This window comes from Hylobates moloch, unplaced genomic scaffold (assembly GCF_009828535.3).
Source record: "Hylobates moloch isolate HMO894 unplaced genomic scaffold, HMol_V3 SCAFFOLD_4, whole genome shotgun sequence".
Lineage (NCBI taxonomy): Eukaryota > Metazoa > Chordata > Mammalia > Primates > Hylobatidae > Hylobates > Hylobates moloch.
Window position 1 is genome coordinate 47,338,229 of NW_026652279.1, and position 27,144 is coordinate 47,365,372.

The following is a 27,144-nucleotide window of genomic DNA, read 5'->3' on the forward strand; positions in this document are numbered from 1 at the left end:
AGTAAAGCTCAGCTCTGCCACAGAGAATACCTGTCTTTTATATTTGTTTTAAAGATTAAATGGCCTTGTCATGAGCATAATCATCCTAACATTGGACATTGGACCTTCCTCTTTTGGTGATTCCTATCCCTTTCTTTGCTTTCTTTCTTTTTTCTTTGTTTTAAGACAGAATCTCACTCTGTCACTCAAGCTGGAGTGCAATGGTGCGATCTTGGCTCACTGCAACCTCCGGCTCCTGGGTTCAAGCGATTCTCCTGCCTCAGACTCCTGAGTGGCTGGGATTACAGGCGTGTGCCACCATGCCTGGCTAATTTTTGTATTTTTAGTAGAAACGGGGTTTCATCATGTTGGCCAGGTTGGTCTCGAATTCCTGACCTCAAGTGATCCACCCGCCATGGCCTCCCAAAGTGCTGGGATTACAGGTGTGAGCCACCGCACCTGGCCCCTATCCTTTTCCTGAACTACACATTTGTTTTCTTGACAAATTAGATTTCAGACTTTTGTTCTGGACCAAACTTAGAAGAAACAGGTGGTACTGTTTCAGAAAAATGGTGTCAGTACAAGCTAATGATTTCAAATTATTAATAATTTAATACAGTAGTGAAATGTTAAAATATGTACCAATTAATATGCACCAAGCCTAACAGAGAACAAACACTCACCAAACTGTAGCTAAATCCTTAATCTAGAACAAACTTACCAGTCAGACCAGGTTTTATAAACAATAAAATATCTCCTACCTATGGAAATAATTAATTATATTATGGATTTTACAACTGGCTTTTTTTTTTTTTTTTTAAGTACAAGAATTTAGGTTTTTACCTAAAAACAAAACAGTCCTTTCCATTTAGTTCTATTTGAAGGGAGTGTGGGGGGGTTGGGGGAGAAGGAAAAACGAGGGGGAAAAAACAGTCTTGAGAACATCTACAAACTCCTGGATATTCAGAGCTGAAAGAAAAAGAACCTTGTAATGTACTTTCTCGCATTTAGTCCTGTTATTGTAGTGCTGTGATGTGGCACTCAATGCTCTAGGGGACCTAGAGCAAGTGTTACAAATGCAACCAAAAGTCTCATGAAAATGAGCCTCTTAACAGTGTGTGAGCTGGTCTGCAATGGCCTCAGGAAATCCCCCCAGCTATTCACGTCCTTTTTATCCACTACATTCTCTGACTCAAAGGGAAACCTCCATTCACCTCCTTGACCAGAATTGAGCAGACATTGATTTGGTTACCTAGAGCTTTATTTATTCATTTATTAGTCTTCATCATTTATATTCCACTAGAACAAAAGAATATATCTTTTCTTTGCATTAATCTAAGTTTAAAGATGTGCGAATGTGTTTGTGGGAGAGTGCATATTTATGTTTATGTAATTTTATGGGTAGCTTGCTTTAATTTAAAATATTTTCCGTCAAAACTGTAGTACATAGAGCCTCCCCATCACCATCATTGTGCAGAATGACTGTACTTGACACATAAGCTGAATTCCTGAAATTGTTTCACATAAAGTGCGCCTTTTAAAAGAGAATCATGTTTTTCTATTCACTTCTATAATTAGGTTCAGTGTCACATAGGAAAAATAAGTGGCCCAATGCATATGTTTTTTTAAAAAAATTAAGAATCACAACTTTCACCTCAGTGGTAATGATGCATTCATCTATGGACACTTTATGTGCATAAATTGCCCCCCAAGAAAAGCCAGTAAAAAGTGAATATAATTAAACAGCAGATAGTTTGAAAGCAAATGCTACTTGTAAACCACTGTACTGAAGGCAGTGGGAAATCTGGAGATGTGTAAATCAGGAATTGTCCTCAGGGAGCGTATAGTCTAGTTAAGGATGCATAGCAGAAAAGATAGAATTGTATATACAAAGATTCAAATAGCAGTTCAATATATTCAGAGATATTCTTTGCACAATTATATTAATGACTTATGTTGAAATTATACCACATAGTTAATTTCCCTTCCATTTTAGAGGACTTACTGAGTACCACATACTATGACAACTATCTAAATAGCAACAATACATTATGAGCTCTTCACATGAATTCAACTTACACGAAATTCAATTTTGTTTAAACAAAGTTTGGGCAATTCAAGCAATAATAATTTGTTTTGAGGTAGACTACATGTGCCTGTTCTTTTAAATGTTGATGCACAGTAGCTTTGTTACAGATTTCCTTCAGGAATGCCTGTTGAACTAGTGAACATTTCTAAACAGATTTTTTATATTAAGCAATCAAGAAATAGCCTTTGAAGATATTTTCACTCCCTCAATACCAGCTTTGGATGCTATGTTTTCTTCAGTTTTATAGTACTGAATTTGTTCTTACTTAGGGAATATGTTCAAAGTTGAGTTGGCCAGAATGGAAACATTGTAAATTCTGCAGCAGTGTCTATTTCATTTATAAACTAATCATGATCAAAATAGAGATCCTATAGGGACCTAAAGGAAATTAACATCCTTAGTTACCACCTTAGCTGTAATCTGACAAAGGGATTAACGTAAATTCAGGGGAAAACCTTGGAGGCATATATAACTTAGATGTCTAAAAATATTCAAGCTACCATACCCGATATATCTGTATATATCTTTACTCGCCTGCTAAAGAGTAAATAATAACAACATCAGTAACACCAACCAAATGAGATTCTTGGTTTACAAAGCATTTTGGATACATCATCCATTTTGATCTTCAGAACAATTTGTAAGATTGGTAAGGCACATATTGTTCATATTTTACAAATGAAAAATCTATGAAATGTAAAAGGACAGATGACTTGCTTAAGGACACAGAGCTCTTAAAAGGTGCAGCTGCATCTCCTGATGCACCAGTGTGACTGGCTCAGAGGAAACAGCAACCCAAACAGAATCTTTGCTACACAACTGTCCTGCAAGGCACAGAGGGGTTGCCAAAAGGTGATGTGCAGACATTAGTCTTCAGAGGAAGGACGAGTCCTCAGGCCAAAAGGCATACGTCACTATTATTTCACGAAAGAAGGAAAAGACATGGTTAGCTCCACATATATAGAGCTGTTGAGAAATACTGCAAATTTTCATTACTCAGATTGGATAAAATTCTGATGATTTTCCATGAAAATCATAGTTGTGTCTAATCTGGTTGCATCTGAGTTCCTTTCAACCCACTAAGAGTTTGGACTTGAACCTCTAAAAAGATCTCAGTCCTGATCAGGACCATCCTTCCCAACTACCAAGATATATATATATTTTCTATTGAAAAAATATGTGACCATAATCAATTGTTGAGCGAGCTCCCTGGACCTTCTTACTTATTTGAGAATATGGTATGGAAATGAAAGAGATCATGGGCCACTTTACTAAAACTGAATGTCATTGGAAATTGATAAAGAATTGTGGTTCTGAATCCCACAAGCCATAGACTTTCACTGGCATACAGAATTCAGCTGTCACTAAATTCTGCTACCTGATAAATAGAAAGGTAGACTTTCAAATCAAGAAATTTAGCACTTGGTTCTAGAGACTAATAATACCAGCAGATCCTCCATTCAGTATCACACCCTTTAAACATCTACAGACTTCCAGCCTTTATTTTGGCCTGGAGAATTGGACATCTGGAGCTTCTTGAACTTTTTTTCAGTATTACTACCTGGGAGCCCTAGTTAATATGAAATATCAAGGCAATATCACCAACAATGTGGTCCTAGGATACTTGCAATCCAAATTGATGTTTGTTCTATAACAATAACCCTGAGGTTGTAAAGTGTTTTCATATGCATGATCTTGTTAACTCCTACATTAACTTTTCACATAAAGCAATTTATTATTATTATTAATTATTATTATTTCCATCTTACAGATGAGGAGACAAATAGACTAAGAACATAAGCTAAAGTCACATAGCTGGCAAATGACAGAGTCACCATGAGACCTAGATTAGCAGGTGATCTCACTCTGAGTCCAACGTGTTTTTTCATTAGCCTTGATGAGCCTCACAGATTTGTCCTATGACAATTGTTCTCGGCTAGGCTTTAGAATTACCTAAAGGGCTTGTTTTATATATACACACTCAGACATCCACCTCTGAGCATCTGATTCAGTAGGTCTAGTATAAGACACAAGAAGTTACATTTCTAACAAGTTTCTAGGCAATGCTGATGCTGCTGGCCCAAGGACTACTCTTTTAGGAGCACTGTCCTATAGCATGTATGCAGTAACTGAATGGCAATGACACACTAAGGCAAGAGTCTTATTAGAATAAAGTTTGAATAGAGGCTGGGCGCAGTGGCTCACACCTGTAATCCAGCACTTTAGGAGGCCCAAGTGGGAGGATCATTTGAGGCCAGGAGTTTGAGACCAGCCTGAGCAACATAGCAAAACCTCATCACTACAAAAATTTAAAAATTAGCCTGGCATGGTGGCACACACCTGTGGTCACACCCAGCTACTCGGGATGCTGAGGCTGGAGGATCCCTTGAGTCCAGGTGGTTGAGGTTGCAGTGAGCTGTGATCACAACACCAGTGCACTCCAGCCTCAGTGACAGAGCACGACCCTGTCTCAAAAAAAAAAGAGGGGGGGAGAGGAGATTGTTTTGTTTTGTTTTGTTTTTTTGCCTAAGCTGCCTCATGCTTCTTTTTTCTAACCTCTGTTAAGAAAGCTTAGAAAAAAATGTGGGGTGGGGGTCTAGCAAGAGAGCACTCACTTCTGAATGAGTTCAGGTCTCTGGCACTCAAGAAATGGACACTGAAACCCTTCTCTTTGCTTCTAACTAGAACTACTGTTGTAGATTAACTTGGAGATACAATTGCCAAACCACCAGTGAAGAGTTACTATAAGACAGGACGTGGGCAAATGTGATTAGATGGATCTGCAGCCAACTGATCAATTAACCAACAATCATTAGATTGATTGCTTTATGTCAACTTAGAAGGAAGCTCTTAGTGTCAGGAGAAAAGACCCTCCTTGACTTATCCTAGTCAGTATCTTTCTGAAGACTGGTATGGGTTCTTGTATCACAAGCTCAGTTTGAACCAGTAAGGTGATATATCTGCTAAAATAATTTTTTGAAGAGCTAAGAAATATTTCAACTGTGTTGAAAGATTATGTCCAGATCAAGGTAGCTGATGGTCCCTGTGTTAATTTCCTATGGCTGTTATAACAAATTACCACAAGCTTGGTGGTTTAAAACAATGCAAATGTATTCTCTTACAGTTCTGAAACTAGAAGTCTCAAATCAGTTTCACTGTACTAAAGTAAAGGTGTTGGGAGGGCTGGTTCCTTTTAGCGGCTATAAAGGAGAATCCATTTATTTGCCTTTTCTATCTTTTGGAGGACCCTGCACTCCTTGGTGCATGACCCCTTCTTCAAATAACTCCAACCTCTTGTTTCTGTCATCACATCTCCTGCTACTAACTCTGATCCTCCTGCCTCTCTCTTATAAGAACCTTTGTGATTACAGTTAGAGTCCACCTAGAAAATCCAGGATAATCTCCTCATTTTAATAGCCTTAATTTAATCATATTTGCAAGACCCCTTTGCCACGTAAGGTAACATTCAAAGGTTCTGGGGATTAGGACATGGATATCTTTTGGGGGGGCCATTCTTCAGCCTACTATAGTTCCTTTGTGGTGTGTTTATCAGACTACATTAGGAATATTGTACCCCTTTATCAGCACCAGAATTTAAGAGTTCCTTCACTAAAATATGTCCAAAAAAGAGGGGATCTGGAGTCAAGAGTATAAAAGCCATCTTTCAAAGTATGAGTGAGAAGAGTGTGGAACCAGGGACAGACAGACTGGGTTCCAGCACTAGTTCACTTCTACCAGGTTTTTTTACCTTAAGCTTGTCAGATAAAATATCTCTGCCACTCAGCTCTTCTCTGTAAACTGAGAGAACCAGAGAATTTCCTAAATACCTTCTGCTTATATAAAATCTGTCAGGCTGTTCCTAAATGGCATTTAAAAACCAAGTGCTTGCTATCTCTAATATTCAGGATAAATCTTGTCCACTTTTCTTTTGAATTCAAAATCCACTTAAATTTTGAATTTAGAACATGTTTTCTAAGTACTTCTTGCTATAAAAATAGTGGCAATACTATGAAAATAACTAAAACAAGTGCTTTTCACTAGCTAATTCTTAAATACTATACCCTCAAATATTATTTTCTGAACATCAGATCACTAATCTTACGATAAAGTATGCCCCTTTTACATGTTGAAAACTTGACACATGGAGAGAAAAATTTGTATTTACTCATGAAGAACGAAGAGAATTAAAATTTGTTGCTTCCAGTTTTTCTGGGAGATCATCTACCACCATGGCAGGTGTGATGCTGGACAATACATTAAATGTACAAGGTAGAATGGAAAGACCTTGTCCTGGAAGAGCTCAGTCTAAAGGAATGAGTAACTAGCCAGAGGGTAGTCACTGAGAGACTGCTATCATTATTACAGGGGTCAAACAGGTGGGAAAGGGCTGTTTTATATATTTACTGTGGCTTGTTCTCAGATAAGAGCATGGGACTTGACCACTGATTCTCAAAAGGAAATATGGACTAGTTTGATACAAATCTGTCTATAGCATGAGGGTTATCTTATGAACACCAACTTTAAATGATATTTTACAGAGCACTACAAAAAATAATTTGGAGGAAGTTTGTAAGAAAGAAGGCTTCAAGAGCTGAACCAGAAAAAAGGTGCTTGAAAGTAAATCAAATTATGAGATACATTGAATTATGGCATTTATATTGCATATTATGTGTCCAAAAAAGAGGGGATAATAATATTATCCCCATAATAATAATAATATTATGCATAATAAATATTGCATATTATGTGCAGAATATTTATGGAATTTTGAACTAAAAGCTGAAGAAGCAAAGATCTATAAACCTTCATGCATAGTAAATAAATTAACCCTTTATTCTCTTATTTTCCATACTCCCTATATTTGATGACTTATTCATACAAATGTACACTAAAAAGGCCTAATAAACTATGCTCTACCATGGGTGCATTTACCTATTTGTGTACATGTTTTAAGCGTATTTTTCTGGGAATGTTTCTTTAGTATCATGTAGACACAGTATTTCAAAGGCCAAGAATTCTTTGGAAAAAGGAGAAGGAGTTGTGTCTGTTTATGACTGTCAAACTTTCCTAAGCTTATTAAATTAGGATATGTCGTCCTTTTCTTCTATAATTTGAAGATTATTCTAGTGATATGTTTGGAGATAAAAAAAAAATCTGCCAAATAAGTCAGAGCTAATAAATGGGTTAATAACTCATTGAAAACCCATACGTTCAGTATGCTCTACCACTCAGGACTTAGTCTCATTTTCTACTCCAAAATATCGGAGTTTTCATTGGTATTTTTTTGTACTGGAAACTACATAGTGTAAGAAAATCAGCTTATCGTGAGCAGGTCATCAGCTCTGGAAATATCTGCCCATGAGAAAAAAAAATGTGATTGGAATTCTGTCACCAAGGAAATGTTTTAAAAATCTGTTTATTTCATTGCCAAACAAAAAGCTTCAACTAGTTATCTTTATTTTACAATGACTTTAATTCTTTTGCCCATTCATTTATTACATAGCTACTACACACTGATCATTTAGAAAAAAAAAGCACCCTAAATGATTATGCAAACCTTAAATATAACTATATGTTTGTGTGTATTCATATGCTTTTTTAAAGAGCACATTTGTGACAGGAAGTGAAGAATGGCATAGTCGGGGGAAAATTAAAGAGACACGATGTAATTATCCGAACTGGAATTAAGCCAATTAATAACCCTTGTGCTAACACTACCCTCAAAGTGCTGAAAATGCCGTCAGATATTTAAATGCCCTGGGTGGTCATGGTCAGCAATCTTCCCTTCATCCATTTTCAGCACCATGCAGGGACATGGCTCACCCTGGTTTCTGACAAAGGACTACACCTGAAGTGAGCTACAGAAGAAGGACAGATTCTATAATTTGAAAACAAGATTCTCTCAAGTGGTTGTGCACAGATTATTACTGATCTCCAGTGAAATAAAAATTCTAGTGTTTTTTTATTTGCTCATTGAGTCAACACACATTGACTGAATACCTACTGTGTGCCAGTTTAGTACCATGGCTGAGAATGCAGGCTTTAAAGTCAGATTGGCTGGATTTAATTCCCAGCTCCTCACTTACTAGGCGTGTGATCTTGAGCAAGTTATACAATCTTTCTATACCTCAGTTTTCTTTTCTATGAAATGCGGATATTGGTAGTACCTCATTCATAGGATTCTTGTGATGCTAAAGTATGATTTTAAAATGTAAAGCGCTTAGCAGACTGCTTAGGGCAAACCAATTAGTAATATGTTGGCCATCATTATTATTATGAGCCAGGAAATATAGTAAAATCTGGGAACAGAGAAATAATACAACCCCAGATGACCTAACATCCTTGAAGTTTAGATTTTAGGAATTTAGTTCTAAACTTTATAATCTCTACTGCCAATCCTTTCTAGTAGAGATCTGTATGTTAGATCCTTGCTTTGCTATATGCTTTCATGTCTTGAACCTACATGATTTGAATATAACACACTCAGCACATCCATAATATATACTTTTGTTTACACACCTTCCTCCATAATAACTACCATGTAATGACTAGCTGTGTACTTTATATATGTTTGCTCATGTCATCCTTAAGACAACCCTGTGGGACCAATATCATCACCTTTTACAGAAAGGAAAACTGAGGCTTTCAGAGTAGCTGTGACTTTTGCAGCGTTATATATAAATATGTGTGTGCTCCAAAGCTCTTGTTCTTTTTTCTCAGTTCACCAACAGACATTTACTAAGCACTCCACTGCTTTCTTCTGGGCTCTTGCCTATCAGGTATTTTGGGGCTTGCCAAAGGATCTGCCATTATCAAAATCACTGATTCCTTCCCCCTTTCCAAATCAATCAGCTGTAGGCCGTGTGTTTTAGGCATGGCATAGCAGCCATTGTTAAAGAGGTTGGTGTGCAAATAAACTAAATTACTCTGGCTATGACTTCTCTCAGATTACTTGTCTTTGAGTGGGCTCCCAGGTGCCTGACACTTCTTTCGGTTTTCTTCTTTCTCCCTAAGTAGCAACATTGTTGCTGAAGCATGACTGAGAGATAGTTTTCGCTTTCATACACACCCTGAGTCTTGTTTTTGGGCAAGAAACTTAATCTCTCCAGTAACATCTGATGGCACTGTTCTCTTCATAAGCATCTCTTTCACCATTTAAAAACTAGACCTTCAATTACCCATTGTCAAAAGGGAATCCTTACTGAACACGATCATATGTGTCCCCAAAAAGATACCATCACTTTCGTGGGCAGAAAATATAGTTTCCCCTTTTTAGTAGCTCTTTTTCAATTGAAATATATTGGAAAAGTTGGACATACCTAATTCTCCAGGTGGAAAATCTCATCAGTGCTTTAAAACTACATAGTATGCTGAAAGACTCAATCTCTTTCACCCACAATGTGCCTATATTTTAGAAATGAGGTGTATGAGAAAAACCACATCTTCTCACATGGTGATATATAGCAGATGATGTTCATAGAGTGACTTGTAAATTCAGGGTGAGGTCTTTGTAGATCAATCCACTAGCCTTCATTAGCTTGAAAATGTGACACAAGTTACATCTTGCTGAGACGAGGCCTCTACAATATTATATTATTCTGCTTTTCTCCAAGAATGAATTAAAGACTTAAATCCCTTATTCCTAGCATTCACAATGGTCTCTCTCTCTATATATATATATACATAAACACACATATATATAAAGTGGAAATATATTTATATATGTAATTATATTTCCATTTGGCTATTTAAACATTTTGAAAAATTGGAGGTTTCTGCACTAACTACATAGGTGGAGTAATCTTATTTGGGAGGCAAGGGTGATTTTCATACCTGTTGGGCCAGATCTTCAAAGAATACTCTAGGTTAGCTGGTGTGGTGGAAAGAGCACTGGCCTGGTGGGCTCCTGGAGTCCTAGTGTCTAGTGTCGACTCTGGGCCTCAGTTTCCTCTCTGCTAAATTGGGAGGGGGAGAGATTGCTCTCTGGGGCTTTTTCTAGCTCTGTATTCTCTGGGTCTGCAAATCGCCTTCAGTGTCTGCCATAGTCTGCCTTGCCAGCTCTGTTTGTCACAAAGATTAATCCATTTTAACTGTACCTTGGAGTGCACCCGGGGCGAGGAGAATGGATGGATTGTTTTGCACCTAATATTGCATCAGAACTTTTGCCTTTTTAGATGAGATCGTGCCGTGCCTAAAATCTGTCTGCCTATCTGCCCACTGACTTTGTCTGTGCTGATCTCTTGCCACGGTGCCTCTTCTTCCAGCATCCATCTCCCTCCAAGATCTAGATTCGGCATCTGACTGTACCTGTCTTGTTCTCTGCAGCATCTGTCTGCTACACTCCTAGACCATCGTTAATAAACTTTCACACATTACACGAAAACCCCTAATATGTTGGCACCTGCACATAAATATCTATGGTTCATAAAACTAGGGGAGAAAACTCCATTTTTTAAAGACCTCTATCTAGTGCCATTTGTATTTGCACTTTTTGTTTAGTTGTAAGTTTTAATAGTTCCCCCTTTGAGGATTTGTCAGTACGAGCAGTATTGCTTATCAGAACACACCAACAGTCTTTTTGTAATATTCGCTTTTCCCCTTTGGTTCAGCCGAGCCTGCTGACAGATCATTCAAATTCAATTGTTTTATGTCTAAGCCGAACAGCTAATTAAAGTAGGGATGATTAACCTGACTGGCAGTGCCGCTCTCCCTCTCGCGCTCTCTCTCCTTCTCCTTTTCTCTCTCTCTCCCTCCTGTTCCAATCAGTCTTTTTCTCACACACTCTCTCTCTCCGTCTCTCCTCTCTCTCTCTCTCCCTCTCTCTCCCTCTCTCTCTTCCCCCTCTCTCTTCCTCTCTCTCAGTCTCTCTCTCCCTCCCTCGGTTGGTGTCTCTCTCTCTCTCTCTCTCTGTCTCTTGCTCTACTGTTTTTTTTTTCCTCTCTCTCTCTCCTAAACGTGGTCTGCTTGCTGATGGCAGAATGGCACTCGGAGATTTGTGCATTGTGTCTGGTTTCCTACGGGCAGGCTGACCCAGTGCCTCCAGGGACTTATCAATAGACCACTCAGAAGAGACACAGACAGGAGAGAGGAGGAGGGGTGGGGGGAGAGAGAGAGAATCAATATCAAGAATAGAAGGAGCTCCGAAGCCATTTTTTTTTTAAAGAAGTATCGGGACTTGGGAGAGGGTGACAAAGAAGGTTTTTCAAAGAGGCAGTGGAGGAGGTTCTAATAAATTTGGAAGGAAACAGTTCCCTGTCTTGGGAAAAGGAGAACTCCTGACTGATTAGCATTCACACCAGGTATGAGATGTTCGCTACCCCTTATCACTGTGTCGCAACCGAGATGGAAAAGCCTTTTTTTTTTTTTTAGGAGACCGAGGGAGCATGTATTTTGCTGTGTTTGTTGTTGGGGGGTAAGAGGGGCGGCGTGAGAAGCTGTGGGCATTTGTGTATGAGAGCAGAAAGAATGGAAGCAGTACAACGGGGGGTGGGAAAGAGTATGGAGTATGTTACTGTCTTCCCTGTCTTTGTGCACCCCTGGGGGGTTACCCAAGTTCATTTCTAGCAGGTGGATTTAGACGGGAGTTACTTAACGCTTGACCGCCAGTTTTGAAAAAAAAGAAAGAAAAAAACGCTGCTTCCTATGTCTATTAAAGGAAGCTCCAATCTCTCTCTCTCTCTCTCTCTCTCTCTCTCTCCCTCTCTCTCTCTCTCTCCCCCTTCTCTTTTCCTCTCTCTTCCTCTCTCTCTTCCTCTCTCTCTGCCCCCCCCATCCCTCTTCCCCTCTCTCCCTCTCCCTCTCTCTTCTTTTTTTCCTCTTCTAACCAGACAGCGGGAGGGTTTCTGGCTCCCAGCCAGCCCAAAAGCCTCTAAGTGTTTTGCACTTGTTTCAGGGAGTAGCTGCCCGGGGATTTTTCAGCATTTTCACTAGAGAACAAAGAGTTCTTTACAAAGGGAAGGGTGGGGGGGGGGGGGGAGTGAGCTTAATGTCTGATATATGTTTTTCTATTTTTATTAGTTTTTCGCCTAAAAAGAAAGAGACAGGAACAGAACATTCACTCTATAAAGACACAAAGACATTCAAAAGAAATCCAGTTATCTTTTCTCCCCATCATCCCAATATATATATATATATATATGTACATGAAAAAATTAAAAAGAAAAAGACTAATTAAGTTGCATATGTTGCTCTTTTCTCCTCTTTTATCTTTCCAAATCCAACTGTTCTTATGCTCACTTTATGCTATTTTTTTTCTACTCACAATAAAAGTTGTTCAGGATGCATCTTCTCTTATCATCTCTTTACCCTTTCTGGGTCGCCAAAATCTTGTGGAAGAAAGAACAAAAGTCCATCAAATAATCAATTTGGTGACTAGAACATCTTCTACTTTTGCCACTTAGGTAAAAAGTTAATTATGGAATTTGGGTTCCCAAAATACCAATGGGGTACGTCAGTTCATTCGATCTCACAAGTTTTTGCATCCATCTGTTTAAAAGGTACCACTTGTGTCACTTGTCAGTTATTAAGAAAAGGTAGTAAGGGAGCAGATATTTGTATTTTATTTTTGTTTCTAATTATGTAAATGACAAAACCCCCAGAGAGATTTCTTGCCCCATCTATGATACACTAGTTCAAGCAAAATGTAGTCTAGATGGAGATTTTGTCAACGATTCTGATTGCCACGTAGCTTTGTGTTCTCCATTTCAATTTTTGCCTATGCATGTATATTTTTACCATGAATTTGTGTTGTAGCAAACATTTCAGAATGCTTATCATTTTCAAATTAATGCTCCAACAAAAGAAAAAAGAAATCAGATGTGAGCTGTATGTGTAAAATGTAGTAAACAATTTTATCTTTTATATATACTGTACATTTATATCTTTATGCTAATATCCTGGATTTGTAAACCCAAGATAATGTTTTCTTTCTGAAAGTTCACCTCTTAATGCATTTATATGTTGATTGTCACTTAGAAATCTTTTTAAGGTACATTATAGACACAAAACTAAACAAGGGGAACAATTCTCAAGCTCTACAAAAATCCTTAAATATATATTATGTGCGGTTCCTAACTACAGATAACTGTTTTGCTAAGTAGAAAACAGCTACAACAGTTGTTTCAAGAATCAGAAACTCGTTTTTTTTTCTATTAACTGAAGATAATATCTATTCATATGCCTGGGGAGGGAAAATGTAGGGGAAAATATAGATATATACATTTTCCATAATTATAGAATGCATTTATGTAACTGCTTCTTAAGGGTGTAATACATACCAGGGCAGAGTGTGATGCTTCATCAAAAAACCCTTCTGGCTGGGAGGTGTGAGTGCCTTATGTTTGAAGTAACTTGATAACAAGGAGTCTTTTCGGGAAACCTTACCATGTATGTGTTGCCTCAGTAATGATCCTCAGATAAAAAAACAAGTACTAGGTGGCCAGTATTAGCACTTGAACTCACTGAAAGATATTAGAACTAGGGGAACTTTTGGCAAATCCAGAATTTTCCAGGGTAACTCACTTTTTACACTTACATGTTTTCTTTAGGAATATTCTTGAATTGCTTTCCGACTTTTCTGTATTTTTGTAGAATTTTTTAATGCTTTTAATAGTGCTTAAGGAGAAAAATAATACTTTTAAAAAGAATGTCATCCAAATAAGAGAAACTCAGTCTTTAAAAAGTTTTATATTGAAGGCAAGAGTTGTTTTGGTTTTGCTTTTTTCCTTTTTGCTTGTGTTTTATTTTTTCCCCCTGAATTCTTTTGTTGCTGTGAGCTGTTGTCCCTGCATTTTTAATTTTGCATTTGGTACCCCCTCCTTTTTTTTCTTTTTTCTTTTTCTTTTTGGTCTGTTTTTGATGTGACCAAGGGGGTCTTTGAAAGGGGCAGAGGGACTAGGATAACAGGCTGTTACTGAAAGCTGCACTAGCTCTTCTTGATCCCAACTCAGGCAGCTCCTATCAGCTAGTTGTGCCGCCAAGAGTACAGTGACAGGTGATAGCTGTCATTCTGGGATCCTTCGTGGATCTGACCTGAGAGTAACACATTCACAGTCGAGGAGAAAAGGGAAAAAAAATAGAGGAGGAGGAAAGAAAAGCTCTTTGAGCTGGAATACACTGGCCCTTTCTTCCTGTAGGCAATCCGCTCCAGTTCTTGGCGACGTGTCCTGCACTATCAGATATCATATGACTTTTTATTTAGATTCCTTTTCGGAGAATGGCCTGTTAGGACTCTGTTTGTTTTCTTTTATTTAATTTCCTTCTCCCCTCACCCACTAGTTTTGCGTATCTGTGTGTGTCAGAGCGTGTGTGCGCGCATGCATATGTGTGTGCAATTTTTATCTTTGTTTTTGTTCTGTTGATCTGATGCTTTATTTAAAGACAAAGCTTTAATTATTTCAGTATACTGGTTTAATTATTTGCCAAAAAGAAACCTCATTCTAGGCTTTTTGTGGGGTCCATTTTTAAACACATCCATTAACACATGAGGCTGGAGATCCTACATGCTTGTTGGTCTGCCCTTGGCCCACTCCCTCACCTTAATTTCACCCTCCCCTTCATCAGCATGCACAGCAGTATAAGTTAGGAAACACCTGTGCTGAGTTGAGAGAGAAATAAAAGTAGAAGCAACTTCTTCAAATTTGCACTCCTAGTTTCACTTTAATAAACTTTTTTTTAATCGTTGATTTTTTTTTTTTTTTTTTTTTGGCACCCTCTGTTAAGCTTGAAAGCATCAGAGATAGTGAACGATGTGTCTGTGGAGCTTTTGTGAGGCCAGCTGAGCACCCTTGGAAAGTAGAGCAGGAGCTGAAATTCATTCAGAGACTTAAGAATTAAGTAAGAGATTTAAATAAGATCTGTGAGATCTGCGAGCTGTTCAGGGTTTGGTGATAGATGGTAAAATTGAATGCTTAGGGATATTCAAGGAGGAGAAAGAAATTTTCAACCAGGAACGAAACAGGCATTTCTACTGCAATTTATACTTTAAAAATCTTCTTTTATCAAATTTTTATTTTATATATCTCAAACTTTAATCACTTGGTATGATTGCCTTCTTTTCCATGCTTGCTATGAAAAACAGATGAATTGTGCTGATATTATTACTGGCTTTCTCCTAAATTTTTGTTGTATTTCTTTTTCAGCTTTAAAGAGTTCTGATTTTAGTTAGCAAAAGAAAAATAAAACTTCTCTAGGTATGCATATGGTTGTATACACATTATTCTTATCTATATATAATATATCCTGTTTGTATCAAGATATAATTTTTGTATAGTTACATGCAAGACTGCCTTGAAAGTTCAGATGAGCATTACATTCTTTAAACCCATTTTTAGTTTCTTGTTAGTTTCTCTAAAATTATTTTTTACAGACCTTAAATTTGTAATGCCCTATCATAGCCAGAGGTGAATTTTGTTGAAACTTGGAGAAAAATTTATTCCACCCCTTTAAGCGTACCCAAAAGGGAAGAGAGAACTATTTTTCGTTCAACAAAAAATTTTAAAAGCCTTTTTTCCTTCAGCGGAAAACTCCAAAACAGCTTTGTCTCAGAACGTTAAACTTGGCATGGATAAAAAAATGTGAGTTTTGCTTTGTTTGAGGAAATTTGTTTTTGAAACAACAATGTTATAAATATTTTTAAATTGCCTGCTGAGCATGCGCTGTATCTGACTTTATTCATAGTTTTAAACACACACCAAAGTGCAGTCTTCTGAATGGCCACAGGTAAGGCTGTTGATTTGTATGATCTTTCGCAGAGCACCTTCTGTGAGTCTACTCAGTTTTCCAGAAGGGAAAAAGGCGAGAGCTGAGTTTAGACCTGGATACCTTTCTAAATATCATAGAGCAAAAGTAAATTGCCCCATTAAGGCTTGCACATTACACTTAGGGTAAGTACTATTCAACTTTCCTTTTTTATAGGAGTTGCCTGCCTTAACTTTTCAGCCTTAATACTAGCAGCGTAAATTAAGAAAAAAAATTAAAACTCAATCAGATATTTCACTGAAATAGAAAATTTGCAGATTTTAAAGGGTATCTATTGTGCATAAATTTGGGGATACGAGAATTTGCCAGTGAAATGATAGCAGCTCTGTGCTTACAGAGCAAAGATGTGCTAGTCTGAACATGCCTGATCTCATCTGGAATCGAAAGCTAAATCTAGGTGGGCCTGTAATAATACCAGAAAAGGAACACATGTATCTTTTGTGCAACCTTTTTTTTTTTTTTAAACTAGGCTTCCAAAGGGAATGACAAAGAAGCAGGTTCTCCTCTTGCTTAATAAGTAGTCATAGTTTGCCTCTGGAGATATGTATTTCCAGTTGTTTTAGTTGTTTTGTTTTGTTTTGTTGTTGTCATTGCTATCGAAGAATATTCTTTCCTGTCAGTGATTATTAACACTTTCCATTTTTCAGAATGCTTTAACTCTGTTTGATGTTTCCTCCCTTGGTTACCTTTCTCAAGTCTGCGATGACCCTCTCAGGCTCTGCCATTCTTATCGATTCTTACCAGAATATACTTACTCATTAGCTGTTTTGTTATAGTTATGGTGGAGATAATCTTGTTTTTCAGGCCTTTATAACTACCCAAACAAATTACCTTTTGAGGTGAAATTTCTCATAGTTATCCTTGACACAGAACTGAACTTGTCTTGAAAAGGCTTGAAGAAAATCCAATTAGCCGTTTTTTGAGAACTGAATATTCTAATAAATGCAAATGAATCATTTTACAAAATACTTATTGATGTGCAATGCTTTTCTAATCTGTTTTTCTTTTCGTGCTTTAAAACAGAACCTGAAAATTAAATGTGTTAAAAACAAAGAAAGAAAAAGAAAACCTGCCAGGTTAATGCTGATATTTTAAATACCCAATTTAAAATAATTCTCAAAGTTTGAATTTCTTTGCAACATATCACCTTTCAGTGTCAGTCAGTAATACCTGTGCAGGTATATATATACATTCACACCCACAGGGAAACATGAGTCCACTTTACACTTACATTAATTCTATTTTAACCTACAAGAGAAAAGGTTAGCATTACTGTAAAACTTTTGTTAATTCATTATATTTTATTTTTCAGTAATAAAAAATTCACTGAACTATTGCTTTCATCCAATTATATATATACTTAGCACCTATTTATATTCAAATATTTTATCTTAATTTATAAAGTATTTTTATAAGTCTTATACGCTACTGAATTTTATGCAGCTATGTGAACGTTTAAGTTTTTTCTGACACAATTTGCTTTGTTCCGAATCTGTTACTGTGTTAGAAGTTTTTTTCTTTCCCAATCATGGCCATCTTTTCCTATATGTGATACTTATACGTCTTCAGTATTCTGAAGAAGAGCTTTTTTAACCTGCAATCTCTTGGAAAGCTTTCAAACAAGTGGGAGAAGTAATCTTTACTTTGGTTCTCCTTGATCCATCTGTTTGCCCTCACTGTACCACCCGTCACCACCAGCAACCCTGGAAAAAACAACAATAATCAATATGATATGATAATTTTTCTGATCGCAGAACCAGGAAATACCAAAGAAAATTGTGGCATATGTAGGAAAATGCCAAGAGCTTCTCCAGTAAGATCAGCTGTTTTTATACTTTTTTTTTCCTCTTGAATTTTGTTTGTGACTTTTTTGGCTTGCTGAAGCACATCCCCATAATCTTACGAAGCCACAGCAAATTCCCAGTGCCACAACAATACTGTGCAGCCGGGGAGAGGCCAGAAGAGCTGATCCTGTGTGGCTGCAGGCTTCCCCAGCAATGGTGCAAGGCAGGAGGAGTAAGTAGGCTACTCTTCTTTTCGCTTCTTACCTAGGCTGCCCAATCTGCCAGCTAGAGATATTCTTTCTGTAGCTTTCTCTTCAACTGTCTGAGGCATTTCCTTCAACAACCAATGACTTTCTACTTCCAAAGGATGGTTCATATAGCAAAACATCCATTTTTATTTTATATTCCAACATGGAAAGCTTTGAAAATTGAAGGGGCAAAGGAAAGGGGCTCAGGGTATCTGAGAAATATCCCAAATGGCGTTAGGCTCAAAGCTGTTTTTCATGGTTGCTCAGGTCTATAACTTTTCTATTCTCTCCAGAGCCTCTAAGTGGTAGAAAGTAGTGAATGGGATAACTATAGGGTACACACTATGATCTAACTGATTCAGTAGATGGAGCTCTTCTCCTTAAGTCTGTATTTAAATTAACGTCCCACTCTAGTTTGTGGGGCTCTCTCTTTTAAGGTGTGTCATACTACACACATAAAATTGAGGCCTGCATAGCTAGAGAAGAGATTTCCTGGCGCTTTTCAAGAGACATGAAGCATTTGTTCTGAAATGCAAACAGTGCAGGGGAGCACTAGGGTAGGGTGGGAAGGGAAATGGAGTTTACCTATCTAAATTTCTCTCTGTGTTTGTTGATATTCTTAAGTGTGAAATTAAATCCTAGCAGTTATTGTGGAATACACTTATTCATTAGCTAATTTGTAAATGTGGAAAAATATAGTGCACATGCGGGATTTTGGTGATATTCATTGCAAATCTTCCAAGCTATCTGAACTGTGCAGATCTCCTTTGATTTGATTCTGCAAAAGCATCTTAATACTGTAATGCAGTTGTTTCATCTAATTAGTCTAGAGAACCTGAATAAAATGTTACAAGTTCTGAATTGTGACAGCGCAGTGGAGGGCAAAGTAGGTGTGTTAGTAAGGTGCCTTTGTGAAGCCAAAAGATTTTCAGCAATAGCTGAAAATAGATTTCCAGTATCTGTTTTAATGGGGGAAGAGCTACTTGTTTATTTCTTTTTAAATTAATTGAAATGAATAATTGCCGCAAAATTTTTGTCAGTGTTACATTGTTTTCAGTACCAATAGAATAAGTTTGATCATGTCTCTTCCTGGTACCAAGTGGAGAAATATATGTACACTGTATGTAATAAATTATCTTCCTTAGTGGAATCTCTTCTCACAGATTGGAGATATTACTGAATATCTCTTGTTAAATCTTGATAAGATCATTTGGCCAAAGTAGAACTGGTCTTGGCTTTAGTACCAAAAGAAATAGCATTTTTAAAAGACTTGGATTTCCTTTGCATACCACGTGTCTGAGTTTGATACAGTCCAGGAAAATAGAGAGGATGAGACGAAATTATTCCTAAGCAGCCGCCGTAGGCCAAACACTGAACCAGTGCCAACCTGGACCAATCAGGCCGGCTTCTCAAAAGATACATGCTTTTGTCAAACACTTACATGAAGAAAGAGAGAGAGGAAGTTCATGAAACTGTATTTGTATGAATATTCTTCACTGATTTCAATAAAGTCCAGGGTAATAAATTCGATGATTTTTATTCTTTTGTAAAGCAGAAAATTTGAGTTTTTCTGGGCAGCTAAGGTTCTCTAAATGTTGTACTGTGACATCTTTTAAACAAAACTATCCTTTCGAATTTAAGCAGTGAAAAACTTCTCACAAAGAGCAAAGAGTAAAATTGATGGAAACTCAGAATCAATTCCAAACCCATTTCTGGCATGATGAGAATAACATTTGTGCTGTGTTTAAAGTAGTTTAAAACAAGAAAATGATAAAATGATCAATATACTTAAAGCCAAAAATAACCAGGAGAGAACAATCTGTAATCCATTCTCAGTCTGAAACCCCACACTACTTATTGAACATGAAAATAAACAACTGTATCTTTTATAAGGTGGCACTGCAAACCTTATAACATATAAACAGTAATGATGAGATGCCAGGCTTTCAACCCTCTATTTAAGCTTGTGTTTAGATTAGTCAGACAAAAATTCCTGGACTTAAACTATTATACATTTATTTGTTTCTACATACCATGACCATAAAAAGAACAAACGTTAAGGAATATATAGATTGTCGCAGTAAACTACATTGCCACCTTACAGTTTATGTACTCTGTTTATTTTAAAAAGAAAAAAGGTTTTAACTACAGCAAAAGAATGTTTTAGGTTAGAAAGTCAGTTAATTGCTCAATGTGGAACAGATTTAATATTTCTTTAAAAATACCTTGACTCCTGACTAATTTATTAAATTCAACACATACATAAATATAAACCATACATATTTTATACTTATTGCTTTAATGGATTGCTTTAAAAGACTAACTTGACACTAATAAATTTTGAACCTGTGGATTCAAGGTCAGTGAAATGCTGCTGTCCAAGTTTACGAAAATCTCTCTAGACTTAAGATTTTGCTCTAATAAATAATTTTCTTACCAGTTTTTCAGAGGCACTTGACTGGGTATATGTTTATTGATCAGATAAAATAAAATTGTCCATCTAGATTTTTAAAATTCCAGCTGAAGAACTTAAAATAACAACAAATTGCATGGGCACACAATTTCATTGAACTGAGGTGCTGTAGGAATGATGATAATTCTAATGAGCACTGTGACGAATGCAACTACAATGAAGCATGTTTGATTACATCAGTAAGAGTGAACTCAATGGGCAAGGTCAGAAGGGTGAGACATAGAAGTCATGACAGAGTGGGGGCTAATGATTAAAGTTATGGGAGCTATTTAAAGCCTATAGCTGGGTGCAAAATTAACAGATATGGAAAATAAGAGTCAATCAATTCTAAATATGGACAGTACTTTTTCCTATGGAATATAATTAACTGTAGAATTTACTATTGCAATGATTTATAACAACATCATAAGCTTTGGTTGTCCAGTGTGATAGTAGATGTAAAGAGCTGTTACGCACATCTGCTTAAAGATTTATATAAGTGTAATTGTTATAGCAACTTGTTATGCTATTGTTTGAGGTTGAAAAGCTCTGCTTTAAGCGTCAACAAGGCAAATGTCAGCATCAGAGAATCATAATCACTGTATCTTGGAGCTTGAAGGAGCTTTAGATATCTCAATATGGGTGAGTGGGTTAACCAACTCTTCAGAATGGAATATTGGAATATCTGGTCGAGGACCATGTAGAATTTGAAAATACATATATGTTACAATGTTTTATATTTGGAAAACAAGATTTACAAGAAAAACTTAACAAAATAGAGGAAGTAAAGCTCTACAAAATTATCTGGACTAATGGTACTATATATTGCATTCTGTGAACCAGGAATTTTAAATAAGGAAGAGTAGAAGGATCTACATTACAACAAGGTTTTATTTTTATCAAAAAAAAAATTTGGTGAGGGGGTTGTCCAACAGATTAAGAAATGATATTCAGGCTTAAACTACTCGTTTTGCCAATAAGAAAACTTAAACACAGAGAAGAGATAAAATGTTTTCAAGATGAGCAAGGCAAAACTGGGACCAGAACTCAAGTTTTCTAACTCACGTTTTCTTGATGTACTCCTATGCCAAAAGGCTGACCACTAAAACTAATTTATAAAAATAAAAAGTAAGTGATATCCCACTTTGAAGAAGTGGAAGAAACCATACCCTCAGGGTTTCTATTTCTAAGCCAGTAACCTCACCTCGGATGTGGCAGGGACAAATATGTGTGATGAGGATAAGGCATTCTGAGGAATGAAAGAAAATGCACCCAAATGCATTGTACTCCCTAGAGACTCTGGAGTTAACACTGCTGCCCAGACCTCCACAGCCTTGTATCTCGCTTTTTTTCTCCCTCTATCCCCACCAAAAAATAAATAACAAGAAAAGAAAACTTTTGAGAAATTGTAGTCAGAAGGTCTTTTGGAAAGAAGTATTTCTTTGTAGAAATATTCCTGTACAGATTGGTATATTTTACTATCTTATCAAAGTATGAGTTCTAATGAGACATTGATGATTCAACAGGTTTATGAACATTACAAACTGGAACAATCCTTGTTTCCTAAGCGCACACCACATTTTCCCATCCGTGTTCCTTTTCTCCTAGTATTCCCAAATAGAAACACATTCTGCCTCCTGTATTTCTACAACACTTTGTATCTTTTAATGACCCTTGTCATATTTCATTTTATATGCAAGCCATTTATGTATTTATTTGTAATGTAAAGAACAGGTCTACATAATTTTAGGCAATGTACTTAATTTTACTGGGCCTCACTTCCCACATCTGTAAAGAGAAAAACGATATCTGCCTTCCTGGGATACTATAAGAATTCCATGAAATGTAGTATATAAAGTGCTTAGCAGAATGACTAGCACAAGGTTATCACTCATTGTTGTTATTGTTATTGCTACTATTACTTATTAATATTCCCCTGCCTCTGATTCTTTCCCATTTATATACTTCTCGAGGTCATAGATTGACCTAATTCATTATCTCCTCATGCAATGAACACAATGATTTTTGCGTAACAGGAAGCTAATAAAAATATATTGAATCTTTTTATAAAAGTCTATATTGGACCTATTATTTCCCTACAAAGATCCTTAAATCCTGTCCTGGAAGTTTGAAATAGTGGTGGTCATGGCCAGTGCCTGACCCACGTACATTGTAAAATGCAATAGTGTTGCTTGCTGTGGACTGTGGGAGCCACATGATTTTTCAGGTTCCCCACAGACCCCCAACCGCTTAAGATTGCTCTTTGCAGCATTCCCAGAAGTGTCAGCTTATATTTCTGGTTCATGTGATTAATGAGCTGGTTACACCTCTGTCTGTAGCCTAAACTAGAAACTTTCACTTTGGAGAGCAGGTCAAGATATCGAATTTAATTTTGGTTGCATCTGTTATAAGCCAATTGTGTATTCATTACATTTATAGATTCCCTCTTCAGCCATATATTTTCATGGCTGTTGAGAGCACCTGAATCTATGTTGAATGTCCTTAGATTTTACTTTGGAGACCTGAAAATGAGACGGTGAGATCTTTTTGATAGCTAGCTGTCATCTTTGGCATTTTCTTCCCTTTAGTGTATAATCTGGTCTAAATTTGAAGAAGGGGGCAAGTATAGCATTTTTATCTAGCTTGAATATGGCATGGTAATTCTGTATTAATGAGGTCAATGGTAAATGCAGTTCAGCTACACATTTCTGTTTTTCCAGACATACAAACATATTCTGTGGAAATAGAAAATGTCTAAAAAATGGAAATGATAAAATAACTTGAGACATGTAAGGGTAGAGATATAACATTAAACGTATGGGTTTAGCTGTTAGCAGAGCAACATACAAAGTGGACTCTGAGTATGTATGGATCTTGCCAGTCCTTCAAGGTTTCAGTGGATAGCAAGAAAACGAAAAAGAGGTAGATCACATGAACATGGCAGAGGAGAGACTGACAGCAGGGTGTGCTCAAGTCAGAAGGAATGTTGCATTTTAATCAGCCAGGAGTTCCATTTATTTGAGAATAAGCTGGTATTTGTGAGGGAAACAAGGTCACATTTAGTAGAACTGGTAATTCAATAAAGGATTTTGACTTTGCCGGGGTAATGGTGTTGGCATCAAGAGAAGAAAGTTTTGCAGATTTCTGTGTGTGCACTTGCTGTTACTGGTGTTCCTGGTGGGTGGCTGAATCATCCTGATGGCATTCAACAGGAACCAGCTGCTGAGAATATTAAAATGCAAGCATTTATTCCTCTAGAGAGACAGTAGCATCTGCAAAGTTTTCCTATCTTGATAGTACAGATAATCCCAGGGAGCATTCTCTAGTAGTTTTCACTCTCTATTCATGTATATGTTTTTCTTTTTCTCATTAGCATTAATATCTCAAGTTCTAAATGAAGAGAAGAGTGCCTGAGTCCTGAGTCCACAACAGGCTGTAGAGATGGACAGTTAACACTTGGCCAAGAACTTGGTATTGCCTCTTGGGCTTTACCTTGAATTGTTATCTAAAAGGGGGAAACTGACATTTCCCTCCCTTGGCCTGTCTTCAAAGCAGAGAGTCATCCATACTCCTAGTCTTCAGCGAGCTCCATCAGTGTAAATCCTGCCCTCAGCAACCCCCACCAAACACGGGCTTTGCAGCTTTTCACTTTACTTATAAAATTTGTAAATTTGTTGCTTTCCTTGTGTGTTTGTATTTTATTTGTTTGTTTGGTTTATTTTGTTTTGTTGGTGGTGCTTTTTTGTTTTGGTTTTGGTTTGGATTTTTTGAGCTACCATCAACAGTTAGGGGAAAGGGAGTTACAAAAAGGAGGTTTGGACTCAGTAATCTTCCAGGTCTTTCCATCTCTAATATTTATGAATAATGTATTGAACTGATGGAAAAAATGTTGAATATGTTCATTATGAATTATATTCACCAGTGTGTTGCCTAGAATATAAAAGAGCAAAGCAGTTGCCGCGTAAGTAGTTCCTTACAATAAATGTAGTGGTACAACAGAGCTCTGTATCCCTTCCCATTCCACCGCACATCGTCCCCAAACACACACTTTACATGTCTGAGTGGCAACTGCAGACGAGGTACTTGATGGGATGACAGCCAGCCAAGGTTCTGACGGGTACAGGGACATTCGTAGTGCAGTGGGTCTTAAACAGAAGCAGCCTTGATGAAGGTTTTGATAGTGCAGTTTCCTTTAGGAGAAATCACCGAAGCCAGTTTCACATAGCAAACATTACTCAAGTGCTATCATGCTGCAGGGGTTATAACTCCTATCAGGAGAAATGAAACTTATAATTTTGCCCCTGATTTTTAAAAAACAGCATGAATAACTAATTTGTCAGCAATGTTACATTCTAAGTGAGCCAGAGTGGCAGAAAATTCAGAACTATTTATTATATTTAGCTTCAAAATTCATTACATGCTTGTCTCTCTTGGTTTTTCTTCATAATTATGTTTTGTTTAGAATTTATCAAAATAAAATTGTATTTTCTAAGCATTTACCAGATGACATTGGGAAACAGTAACCAAAAGCATGACAAGAGGCAAGAAATCTTTTTAGTCACACCAATAATCGACAAAAGAGAAAATAAAGAGTTAAAATAATAGCAAAATAGTTTTTCCCTGGCCAAAAAACAGTGAGGCCCATTATTTATCAAATATGTCACCATAAGTGATATGCAAATATGTGCCAAAATAGAGAAAGACCATCTAAGGTCAGGGACTCAGAGAGGACAGCCCTAATGTAGAGAATAGTTCCAAGTTAAAGCAGTTCAACAGGAAGGTGCACAGAAAGCTCTAGCTTTTGTCTGATATCCCAGGAGAACAGCAGAGTGTTGATGAGCAGGTTCTGCCTCAAAAAAGCTCTTCCTTCCCGTGGTATCAGTTCAGAGCCTTTGGACTAGCTCTTGTGAGAGAAGGGTCCAAGACATCACTCGTACCAGTATCAACTTTATAGTGACATTAATTCACATAAACTGTCCCAGCGTTATCTATCCTTTTACCTTTCAGAAATAAGCTTTTTTTCTCCCCTATGCTCTCTTTAGGAGCTGAAACCCATCAAAGCCCATGAAGAGCAAGTATAAATTTAGAGCAACCACATTTATCAATAGTTTATAATAATCTCAGAGGAGAAGCAGAGAGAAGAAGAAAGTAAGAGGGAATGAGAGAAATAGTGAAATTTTTTTCAGGAAAATTACATTACCCATTATTTAGATCAAGTCACTCAAAAACAATAAAGGATACCCAATTCCATAGTGGTATAATGTAAGAGCAGATGTGGGAGGATTTTTTTTCCCCCAGCTCCACCCTTCCTTACAGGACAAATCGCTTAACCTATCTGTGTAATAGTGTATTTGTCAAATAAATAGAAAACCATCTATCCTCATCTACTTCACAGCAGTATTGCTAAGGCTGATTGTGCACACATATATTAATGTATATATTGTAGCTATCTATTTACAGCAGGGAAGAATGATTTTAAAATAAATGAATCAGAGTTTTATGTGTGCATCCGTTGTGAAGGTCAGTCACCTTTTTTTAAAAAAAAAAAGGAAGACCTTCTCTGCTAATTACCATTTGTTAAAACACTTGAAAATGATGACTGAGCCTACGTCACCTCTGTGAAATGGAAGACTTTTGAAATCTAAGCATGATTATAGACATTCAAACACATTTCCATCCACTTATGGACCCTAATGGCCTTATGGAGAGCAGGAGTACAAACCTATTAAGCCAAATAAAAGATTAGCTTTGCCAATAGATATCTTTTAACAAAATCCTAAATCAAGGATATAGCAATTGGTCTAGTGTCAAAGTATAATTCTGGCTGTAGGAGTGAACTGGTTCTCTATACTAGATATTTTTCTTTAATGGGACAAAGATATATAGAAAGGACAGAATTAAGTTTCAACCTGTACAAACATCCTGGGCATCTGCCAAGCTACTGGTCTATCCACTCAAGAAGTAGGCTAAGTATATATAAAGTCCCTAAGATCATTGGAAAAGAGGCCACATTCATTTCACTTTGGACTGCTGTTATTCTTTTGATGTTGGTCTGAGCTCTTTAAATCTCTCCTTTTTTCATACATTCATACATTTTTTAGACATGATGTTACCCCCTAGTAGCTTTTCACCAGGCCCATTCCAAGCATCCAGGAAAGAGAAACTTAGCTTCCATGGAGAGTGAAGTCATCACTTCAACTTAGCATAATAAGAAAGGGAGCAAGCATACTGTTGGTGAAATGAGGGAGTTTCTGCTAGGCTATGACCAGATTCTTCTGTTTCTGCTATTTTTTCTCTAACTGAAAAGAGTTATTGTGGTAATTCACCTGCACTTCTGAACCTGTGTGCATACACCCAAGACCTACTCAAGGTAAAGCCAGAAAGAGATTAAGAGCAGACTTTCATCCAGAGGACTCAGCTTCTTTTTAGTGACTTCTGCTTGTTTTGTTGTTGTTTTTAAATAAATTTGTGTTTTTAGAAAATATGTTTGAATTCCCAGACATTGATATCCTGGGCATCCTTAGGTTGTGACAGAAGCACGGATTAGTGACTGTGACAAATGTCGCAGAAGCCAGTGCAGTTGCAATCTATCAAATATGTTGGCAGACCCCAGGATTTTCTGATCCTTGTTGCAGAATTCAGTTGTGTCCTTACCGTAGGGAGACAGGGTTAACTGAGAGTTTTGAGAGTTGTGGTGCGTGCTTTTCCATTTGGGTCTTGGTCGCTCTGGGACTGGAATACCTTGGTAAAAACAATAACTAAAACTAGGGCCAGCTTCATGGGTATACAACCTGTGCAGTGGAACAAGGTCCCATGTTTGGACGGGCCCTATGC

General features: G+C 37.1%; 1 protein-coding gene and 1 long non-coding RNA gene across 11 annotated transcripts in view; one reads left to right on the forward strand and one right to left on the reverse strand.

Moving 5' to 3' along the window:
* Positions 1-12,637, reverse strand: part of LOC116466929 (uncharacterized) — a 66,330-nt gene extending 53,693 nt beyond the window's left edge. The window contains exon 1 of the long non-coding RNA XR_004247683.2: positions 12,330-12,637. This is a non-coding gene — a long non-coding RNA (uncharacterized LOC116466929). The remainder of the gene's footprint in view (positions 1-12,329) is intronic.
* Positions 1-27,144, forward strand: part of ZBTB20 (zinc finger and BTB domain containing 20) — a 787,576-nt gene that overhangs the window by 636,346 nt on the left and 124,086 nt on the right. The window lies entirely within an intron of this gene.